We start from the raw sequence: 11,325 nt of genomic DNA, 5'->3' as shown, positions 1-11,325 counted from the left end.
AACCGCACAGAGAATTATAAAACCAAGAAAGAGAATTATAGACCAATCTCACTCGTGAACATCGATGCAGAAATCCTCAACAAAATACTGGCAAACTGAATCCAAGAACACATTAGAAAAATTATCCATTATGATCAAGTAGGCTTCATCACAGGGATGCAGGGCTGGTTCAACATACGAAAATCTATCAATGTAATCCATCATATAAATAAACTGAAAGAAAAAAACCATATGATCATCTCATTAGATGCTGAAAAAGCATTTGATAAAATTCAACATCCCTTTATGATAAAAGTTTTGGAGAGATTAGGGATACAAGGGTCATACCTAAATATAATAAAAGCTATATACAGCAAGCCGACAGCTAACATCAAATTAAATGGAGAGAAACTCAAAACCATCCCATTATACTCAGGAACACGGCAAGGCTGTCCACTTTCGCCATACCTCTTCGATATAGTGCTTGAAGTTCTAGCAATAGCAATAAGACAACATAAGGGGATCAAGGGGATTTGAATTGGAAAGGAAGAAGTGAAACTTTCGTTATTTGCAGATGATATGATAGTGTACATAAGCGACCCCCAAAACTCCACCAAAGAACTTTTACAGCTGATAAACAGCTTTAGTAATGTGGCAGGATATAAGATCAACTCCAAAAAATCAGTCGCCCTCTTATACACAAAGGATATGGAAGCAGAGAGGGAAATCAGAGAAGCTTCACCTTTCACGATAGCCACAAACAGCATAAAATATCTTGGGGTAACTCTAACCAAGGAAGTGAAAGATCTATTTGACAAGAACTTTAAGGCATTGAAGAAAGTAACTGAGGAGTATACCAGAAAATGGAAGGACCTTCCTTGCTTTTGGATTGGGAGAATCAACATAGTAAAAATGGCAATTCTACCAAAGGCAATTTATAGATTCAATGCAATCCCCATCAAGGTCCCATCAAAATTCTTCACAGATCTTGAGAGGACAATAATCAACTTTATATGGAAAAACAAAAAACCCAGGATAGCCAAAACAATCCTATACAATAAAGGATCTTCTGGAGGCATTACCATCCCTGACTTCAAACTCTATTACAGAGCTACAGTGATGAAAACAGTGTGGTACTGGCATAAAAACAGAGAAGTCGACCAATGGAATCATATAGAAGACGCGAATTTTAACCCACAAACCTATGAACACCTCATTTTTGATAAAGGAGCCAAAAGTATACAATGGAAGAAAGAAAGCATCTTCAACAAATGGTGCTGGCATAACTGGATGTCAACCTGTAGAAGAATGAAAATAGACCCATATCTATCACATTGCACAAAACTCAAGTCCAAATGGATTAAAGACCTCACTATCAGTCAGAACACATTGAACCTGATAGAAGAGAAAGTGGGAAGTATCCTACATCAGATGGGTACAGGAGATCGCTTCCTATGTGTAACCACAACAGCTCAGACATTAAGGGCAACATTGAATAAATGGGACCTACTAAAACTGAGAAGCTTCTGTAAAGCAAAGGACACTGTCACCAAGACAAAAAGGCAACCTACTGACTGGAAGAAGATCTTCACCAACCCCACAACAGACAAAGGTCTGATCTCCAAAATATATAGAGAATTCAGGAAACTAGACTTTAAAATGCTAATTAACCCAATTAAAAAATGGGGCACTGAACTGAACAGAGAATTCTCAGCAGAGGAAGTTCAAATGGCCAAAAGACACTTAAGGTCATGCTCAACCTCCTTAGCGATCAGGGAAATGCAAATCAAAACAACTTTGAGATACCATCTTACACCTGTCAGAATGGCTAAAGTCAAAAACACCAAGGATAGCCTTTGCTGGAGAGGCTGTGGAGGAAGGGGTACCCTCATCCATTGCTGGTGGGAATGCAATCTTGTGCAACCACTTTGGAAATCAGTGTTTCGGTTTCTCAGGAAATTCGGGATCAACCTACCCCTGGACCCAGCAATACCACTCCTGGGAATATACCCAAGAGATGCCCTATCATATGACAAGAGCATTTGTTCAACTATGTTCATAGCAGTATTATTTGTAATAGCCAGAACCTGGAAACAACCTAGATGCCCTTCAATGGAAGAATGGATGAAGAAAGTGTGGAATATCTACACATTAGAGTACTATGCTGCGGTAAAAAAACAATGACTTCTCGAATTTTGCATGCAAATGGATGGAAATAGAAAACACTTTCCTGAGTGAGGTAACCCAGACCCAAAAAGATAAATATGGGATGTACTCACTCATATTTGGTTTCTAGCCATAAATAAGGGACACGGAGCCTACAATTGGTGATCCTAAAGAAGCTAAGTAAGAAGGTGAACCAAAGGAAAAACATATAGTTATCCTCTTGGCTATGGGAAGTAGACAAAGTTGCCGGGGAGAAAATTGAGATCTTGGGGGTGGGGTGGGATGGGGGTAAGGGGAGATGGGGAGAGAAAAGAAAGAAGGGGAGGATGGGGGAACTTGGGGAAAAAGGAGGATTGGGATAAAGGAAGGTTGGATAGGGGAGCACGGAAGCACAATTCTTAGTTAAGGGAGCCACCTTAGGGTAGGCAAGAGACTTGAACCTAGAGTGGCTCCCAGGTGCCCAAGCCGAGGTCCCCAATTAATTCCTTGGGCAGCTGGGGATAGGGAACCTGAACTGACCCTATCCTGTAGCAATACTGACGAATATCTTGCATATCATCATAGAACCTTCATCTGGTGATGGATGGAGATAGAGACAGAGACCCACACTGGAGCACTGGACTGAGCTCCCAAGGTCCCAAGGAGGAGCAGAAGGAGGGAGAACATGAGCAAAGAAGTCGGGACCACGAGGGGTGCACCCACCCACTGAGACAGTGGAGCTGATCTATTGGGAGCTCACCAAGGCCAGCTGGACTCTGACTGAAAAAGCATGGGATAAAACTGGACTCTCTGAACATGGCGAACAATGAGAGCTGATGAGACGCCAAGGACAATGGCAAGGGGTTTTGATCCTATGTAATGTGCTGGTTTGTGGGAGCCTAGCCAGTTTGGATGTTCACCTTCCTAGATATGGAGATAAGACCTAGGACTTACCACAGGGCAGGGAACCCTGGACTGCTCTTTGGACTGGAGAGGGAGGGGGAAAGGAGTGGGGGGAGGGGGAGAAGGGTGGGAGGAGGGGGAGAAGGGTGGGAGGAGGGGGAGGGAAATGGGAGGCTGGGAGGAGGTGGAAACTTGTTTTTTTTCTCATTTTCTCAATAAAAAAAAGTATTTTAAATGCTAAAAAAAAAGAAACAAGAAAAAAAAGATGAAACACAAATGAATGAGAAACACTTTTGTAAATGTTCAACATCTTTAACCCTCAGGAAATGCAAATTAAAATTTCTTTGAGATTACATCTCATCCCAGTTAGAATGGCTAAAATTAATAAAACAGTATATGCTTGCAAAGATGTTGGGAAAGAAGAATATTTATCATTCCTGGTGGGAGTCCAAACTGGTACAGCAACTATGGAAATCTGTGTGGAGGATCTTCAAAACCTGAAAATAGATGTAGAACAGATTTGCTCTACTACTCTTGGTGGGTGGCATACCGAAAGTACTCTGTATCTTACTACAGGCATTCTTGTTCATTACATTTATTGGTGCTCTATTCATATTAGCCAGGAATTGGAGCGAATCTAGATAGCCATCAACTGAAGAATGGATATCAAAAATGTGACACATTAATTGGTTAAGAAAAATTTTAAGGTAAATGATACCTACCTAAAAATTGAGGTACCAGCCTAAGTGAAGTAATCCAGACTCAGGAAGAAAAAATAGCATGTATTTTCCCTTATGTGTAGATTTTAACTTGTAAGATTTAGATACGTGTGTTTAGCTCAGAATATTCATAGAGGTTATGGAGCTAGTAAGAAACCATGGGAGAAGAGACTCTCCACAAAAAGAGAAAGAGAATATAATCTTATGAAGGAATAAAAGGAAAATGAGGAATATTAAATGGGGAGTAGAATGGAAGGACAAATGAAGATGAGAGGATGTTGGAAAGGATGGATGTTTAACACTAAAGGCTTTAGAAAAGCTGTATTAAAACACTACTCTAGAAGCTACCTAAGTAAATATATAAAAGGAATTTAAATGAAGTTACCACATAGTTGAGAAGACAAAGATACACAAAAGGGCATTATTTGCTTCCAAATAAAACTCCCAATATCAAGAATGGGTTACATCCATTTAAGTCATTGGCCAAAAGTGTTCTTAAAAACACTCACTCCAAGTATTAAAAGCTATTGCCAATTCTGTTGATAATTCTCCACAACCTAGTGTTAAGCTCCTATTGCTGAAGACATGACATATTTGTGTCATAGAACATAAAGAAATTGGGCTGGTTCTCAACTAGAAGCTTTGACTCTACTTAGTAACAAGCATATTGCTACAAGAAACTAAACTACCAGAGTAGAAAAGTAAACAACAGTCTCACCCAGCCACAAATCGTATGAGCCACAATAGCAACCTGTCTGCAGGATATATACACTGGTACAATAGTGGCACAAATGTTATGGGAGTAGCCAGTCACTTCTTGATTATATTTATAGCTCATCCCATGAGATAAAACTATACCTGACATTATTAAAGAGGCCAAGAACCTGAATCTAGATTTTTCATGGACTGTAGGGGAAATTTTACTACAATAATTCTGCTAAACAAACACAACAACAAAATGACTGCTAATGACATATTTCTATATCCATAAAACAGTGCATCACTCAACCCTCATCATAGAAGCTTCTCATATAGATGGTAACTAAAAAAGAGATCCATAACTGAACAACATGCAGAGAGTAAGAGGAGTACTCAGTCATAAATGGGATGTTTTCATCAAAGCCCTCCCCCTCAAATCTCAGGGTTCTATGTAGAAGAGCAGAAGAAAGATTCTAAGAGCCAGAAATACTGGATGACTGTAAAGAAACTGATATGCATACGAATTTTAAAAAACTGTAGGAACATTCACAGACCTCTACAAATTCATGTCAGACAAAAATCCCAGAACAAAGAAGAGGAAGTGGACAGAAAGTTCCAACCCTAAACAAGAAACTACTTGCAATTGATAGCGGCTGGGAGAGGGAAAACCAGTTTTCTTCAACCAGTGACACTGGGTATAGCAATCCATTCTAAGGTAACCCTCATGATCAGGAAGAGTTGGCCAACACAAAATAGACTCCTTGGTGTGGTGTGTGTGTGTGTGTGTGTGTGTGTGTGTGTGTGTGTGTGTGTGTGTCCTTTTTTAGTTTTGGTTTTATTTTTTAGGAAAGAGAAAGAACATGATGTTGTATAGGTAGAAAGGGGAAGGATCTAGGGAAATTGGGACCTCCTGAAACTGAAAAGCTTCTGTAAAGCAAAGGACATGGTCAACAAGACAAAACAGCCTACAGAATGGGAAAAGATCTTCACTAACCCCACATCAGACAGAGGTCTGATCTCCAAAACATACAAAGAACTCAAGAAATTGATCACCAAAATAACAAGTAACCCAATAAAAGCTGGATGGAGTACAGATAACAGAGAACTAAACAACAGAACGTTCCTAAAGCTACATTAAAAAGTAAGATTAATTCATTTTTGATGGAGGAAGTTCCAAGATATAATAATGTTTAGTCTATTTTGTGGTTGTTACTTATAATACTTAGGCAAACCTAAAATGAAAATAAAAATAAACAAAAAAGTGGGTCAGAAAGAAAGGCAAATGTGCACTTTGGAGGGAAAAAGCTCCGGGAAACAAAGCTACAGCCAAGGTTTGTGCCAGAAAAAAGACTGTACTTGCTAAGATTAGCCCCAGTAGAAAGAAGACTGGTTTGCCCTGGAGCAAAGACATGGCTGCCCTCAGATGACCCCACCCAGCTAAGATTGCAACTAGTGAAAGGAAAAGGCCTAAAGGGTTTTATACTGCTATAAAGAAATTGAACTTTAAAAGTTTCCCGTGATGTGATTCAAAGGGGTGAGGAGTCATCCCAAGTTGAGTGACCTTGGCAGTACTACTCCTGCAATAAAGCCAGTAGAGTGAGAATGGGCCATGGGTTCTTGCTCTGTGGTTTCCAAGAACCACTTAGGCAGTGTGTTACAGGGCTGCTGTGATAGCTCAAGCTATGTTTTAAGTTTGAATTGCTATGCTTAAGAGATCTATAAGAACAAAAATACATCTAATCTCTAAGCCCTACATGCCCAAAGACAGAGAGCTTCCTGGAATGGTGGGGACTGTTCATGTAAAATAATAAGCTACCCGTGTTTTAGCTTCTGTAAACAAGACTGGTTGTCCCAACTGCCCGAGATATGTGCTTGATTTCTTATAAGTGGGAGGTACAAAGGCAGGAAGCGTGTCAGGGGATATGCTTGCCCCTGACTGGACAAAGGCAAAATGTATGCAACCTTGCAGATTTTGCCTGTATTGGCCCCTGACTAATGTAATTTGGAACCATATACTGGGAATCCCAGTATGGACCTTGCCAGTATCCATGGTCCTGTCCAGTATTTAATAAAACTTGCTTCAAATTTGGCTCAAAAATTGTGGTAGTGTTCTTATACTTGCCTGGTGGTATTAACATTTCCTGGAGGCCACCGTAAGATCAGACCATCTATATAGGAGGAGGGCTGCTTGTTCGTTCCAGCTGCCCAACTAGCTTAGACCAAAAATAATTACTCAGAAACTGTATTATTTAAATCACTACTTGGCCCATTAGCTCTAACTTCTAATTGGCTAACTCTTATATCTTAGTTTAACCCATCTCCATTAATCTGTGCGTCACCACGAGGTGGTGGCCTACCAGCAAAGTTTTAGCACATCTATCTCTGATGGTGGCGGCTCCATGGCGTCTCTTGACTCTATCCTTCTTTCTCCCAGCATTCAGTCCAGTATTCCCCGCCTACCTAAGCTCTGCTCTATCAACAGGCCAAAGTAGTTTCTTTATTCATGAATGGTAATCACAGCACCCAGAGGGGACTCGCACATCAACCACCCTCCCAAATTCTGAAGCTGGACCTTCAGCAGAACTTTGGGGCTGAAGAACTGGCTGCCTGAGGAGGTGTGTACCTTCGAATGCTCCAAGCTCCCCAAGCTCCCCAGGCATGCTTTTGGTTTTACAGACTATCAGAGTGATCTGCAGTGCTGAGAAAAGCAGAAAGCATCTGCAGAGTGTCCCCTGGAAAGTCATTGTAATTTTCTGCTACATCTGGTTCCAACCAGGAATGAGAAGGATTCTGACAAGACCTAGTACTCTCCCATCCAGGGTGAAAAGCGAGATGCTGTACTGCCTACCTGAGGGTTTTGGTATGGTGTTGTGTCCTATTTGTCTTGTCTTTTACATCTTGTCTTTGATTTCATTTTTACTGTCTCTGTCTCTTGTACATTTGGTGTTCTGTGTTTATTGGTTTTATTTTTGCTTCCACCAACCTCTGGCAACAGCTGCTGCCACTTGCTATGGCTGCTTTTGTGGACAGGGCTCAGAGATTTTTATCTCTGAGCTTTCCAGTAACTGGATTCAGTTTTGGCAGGGAATCAAATGTCTTTTGGCTGTGGATAATATTGGTTGTTTTGTCCTACTTTATTGGAAAGCTGGCTCTGGAACTGGCTTGTGAATCTCCCTTCTCCAGACCCAAGTATGCTTATTTAAGACTTTCCTCTCTGTCCTGAGTCAGACAAGTCACCTGACCTGTGACATGGAAAAGAGAGAAAAGCAAAACAGCCAAATAAATAAATAAATGAATAAGACTACTGGTTTCATTTAACTGCCTAAAACTTTTGCTAAGATATAAACGTTATAAAACTGATGGAGGAAGGTCATTGGTTAAAATAAAAGAAACTGCTTGGCTCTCATTGGTTAGGAGATAGGTAGGAGGAGTAAACAGAACAAAACGCTGGGAGGAAGAGGAAGTGAGGTCAGACTCGACAGCTCTCCTCTCGGGAGCAGATGCCTCAGCAGAGACGCCATGCCCCGCTCCCGGGCAGACACACGCGATGAAGCTCAGACCTAGAATCTTCCCGGTAAGACCGGTGCTCACAGATTATTAGAGATGGGTTGATTGGGATATCAGAATTAGCCAGTAAGGGCTAGTGCTAAGGGCCAAGCAGTGATTAAAAGAATACAGTGTCTGTGTAATTATTTCGGGGCATAAGCTAGCCGAGCAGGCGGCTGGGGTGTTGGGGACGCAGCCCCGCCGCCCATATTACTACATAAAACTATTGTGCTCATAGGTTTGTGGGTTAATGTCAGGGTCTTCTATTCGATTCCATTGGTCGACTTCTCTGTTTTTATGCCAATACCACACTGTTTTCATCACTGTAGCTCTGTAATAGAGTTTGAAGTCAGGGATGGTAATGCCTCCAGACGCTCCTTTGTTGTATAAGATTGTTTTGGCTATCCTGGGTTTTTTGTTTTTCCATATAAAGTTGATTATTGTTCTCTCAAGGTCTGTGAAGAATTTTGTTAGAATTTTGATGGGGATTGCATTGAATCTATAGATTGCTATTGGTAGAATTGCCATTTTTACTATGTTGATCCTCCCAATCCAAGAGCAAGGGAGATCCTTCCATTTTCTGGTATCCTCCTCAATTTCTTTCTTCAAAGACTTAAAGTTCTTGTCAAATAGATCTTTCACTTCCTTGGTTAGAGTTACCCTCAAGATACTTTATGCTATTTGTGGCTATTGTGAAAGGTGATGTTTCTCTGATTTCCCTCTCTGCTTCTTTGTTCTTTGTGTATAGGAGGGCAACTGATTTTTTGGAGTTGATCTTGTATCCTGCTACATTATTAAAGGTGTTTATCAGCTGTAGGAGTTCTTTGGTAGAGTTTTTGGGGTCACTTATGTACACTATCATATCATCTGCAAATAACGAAAGTTTCACTTCTTCCTTTCCAATTCGAATCCCCTTCATCTCCTTATGTTGTCTTATTGCTATTGCTAGAACTTCAAGCATTATATTGAAGGGGTATGGAAAGAGTGGACAGCCTTGTCTTGTTCTTGATTTTAGTGGAAAGGCTTTGAGTTTCTCTCCATTTAATTTGATGTTAGCTGTCGGCTTGCTGTATCTATAATGAAAAATGAACTTAAAATCATAACACCGGGGGTTGATACTTAAAATCTATACATAGGTAATCTTAAAGGAACCATTTAGTGTGGCACCTTATTCAGATGAAAGCAACATGTGACTTGCTGCCGTCTTAGCTGATGATCCCCATCGAAATGGAGACAAACACATTTTACTTTACTAAGGTTAGAGAGGGTCAGTGCCTGTGGCTTCTGCACCATCTTAATTTAAGGTGACCACCTGGTATAAACCAATCAAGAAGGCAACAACAGTTCTTCAAGATATTTTGGATTAGAATGAATTTTGGTCTGATAATTCTACTAAAAACAAATTCATAAAAACAAGGTTTATGAAAATAGGATTTAAAAACAATACTTGTTTAATACAGTATTAAAACTATACCTCCATGCATTCATAAACAATGTACCTCATGCCGGCAGCTGAATGTTATAAGAGTCACCCAGGTGGTATTGGTTTAAAAGGCATGAAAGGGTCATGGAGAACAGTTGAGGCTTGCCAGTGTGTGGCAGGGCTGACATTCCTAAAGAGAGCCCAGTTGCAATGGGGGAACCTGGCAGTGTGGAGATGCTGTTGCTATATGATGGTCACAGAAATTCCCATTGCAATTAAATGGAACTAGCCAGAACCTAGAAGATGGCTGTGGATGCCGCTGAGTGTGGAGCAAGAGAAATGATCCAGGCCCCTGGGGAAAGCCCAGAGGATTATGAATGAATCCCAGATATTGAGCATTGAATTGTTGAACTTGGTTTTACATTATACAGACTGTGGTTGTGACCTGTGACCTATTTCTTCCCTCCTGAAGTAAAACAAATACTTAATTTATTTTTTGATATGTAGGATTTTTTTATTTATTTTGATACTGAGAAATTTTGAACTTCTTTGAAAAACAAAATTTTTGAGTTTTACAAAAAAATCTAAATGAAAAAAATTGAGTATTTAAGAAACGACTTTAAATATATTTAAATTTATAAGGCTATGGGACATTTAAAGTTTATAAAAACATTTTATACTATGATGTTTTTATTAATATGTAATCTTTAAAAAATAAATAAATAAACTATGATGGTTTTTTTCATTTTTTTCCATGTTATTACTTTTATTTCTTTTTTTTCTTTTTTTATTGAGAAAAGGAGAAAAAAAAACAAGTTTCCACCTCCTCCCAGCCTCCCATTTCCCTCCCCCTCCTCCCATCCTTCTCCCCCTCCCTCTCCAGTCCAAAGAGCAGTCAGGGTTCCCTGCCCTGTGGTAAGTCCTAGGTCCTCCCCCCTCCGTCCATATCTAGGAAGGTGAACATCCAAACTGGCTAGGCTCCCACAAAGCCAGCACATTACGTAGGATCAAGACCCCTTGCCATTGTCCTTGGCATCTCATCAGCCTTCATTGTTCGCCATGTTCAGAGAGTCCAGTTTTATCCCATGCTTTTTCAGTCACAGTCCAGCTGGCCTTGGTGAGCTCCCAATAGATCAGCTCCACTGTCTCAGTGGGTGGGTGCACCCCTCGTGGTCCCGACTTCTTTGCTCATGTTCTCCCTCCTTCTGCTCCTCATTGGGACCTTGGGAACTCAGCCCAGTGCTCCAGTGTGGGTCTCTGTCTCTATCTCCATCCATCTCCAGATGAAGGTTCTCCAAAATATATAGAGATCTCAGGAAACTAGACTTTAAAATGCTAATTAACCCAATTAAAAAATGGGGCACTGATCTGAACAGAGAATTCTCAGCAGAGGAAGTTCAAATGACCAAAAGACACTTAAGGTCATGCTCAACCTCCTTAGCGATCAGGGAAATGCAAATCAAAACAACTTTGAGATACCATCTTACACCTGTCAGAATGGCTAAAATAAAAAACTCCAATGATAGCCTTTGCTGGAGAGGCTGTGGAGGAAGGGGTACCCTCATCCATTGCTGGTGGGAATGCAATCTTGTGCAACCACTTTGGAAAGCAGTGTTTCGGTTTCTCAGGAAATTCGGGATCAACCTACCCCTGGACCCAGCAATACCACTCCTGGGAATATACCCAAGAGATGCCCTATCATATGACAAGAGCATTTGTTCAACTATGTTCATAGCAGTATTATTTGTAATAGCCAGAACCTGGAAACAACCTTCAATGGAAGAATGGATGAAGAAAGTGTGGAATATCTACACATTAGAGTACTACGCTGCGGTAAAAAACAATGACTTCTCGAATTTTGCATGCAAATGGATGGAAATAGAAAACACTTTCCTGAGTGAGGCAACCCAG

The sequence above is a fragment of the Microtus pennsylvanicus genome, chromosome 4 (genome assembly GCF_037038515.1).
Source record: "Microtus pennsylvanicus isolate mMicPen1 chromosome 4, mMicPen1.hap1, whole genome shotgun sequence".
Classification (NCBI taxonomy): Eukaryota; Metazoa; Chordata; class Mammalia; order Rodentia; family Cricetidae; genus Microtus; species Microtus pennsylvanicus.
This window is presented reverse-complemented; position numbering follows the sequence as displayed.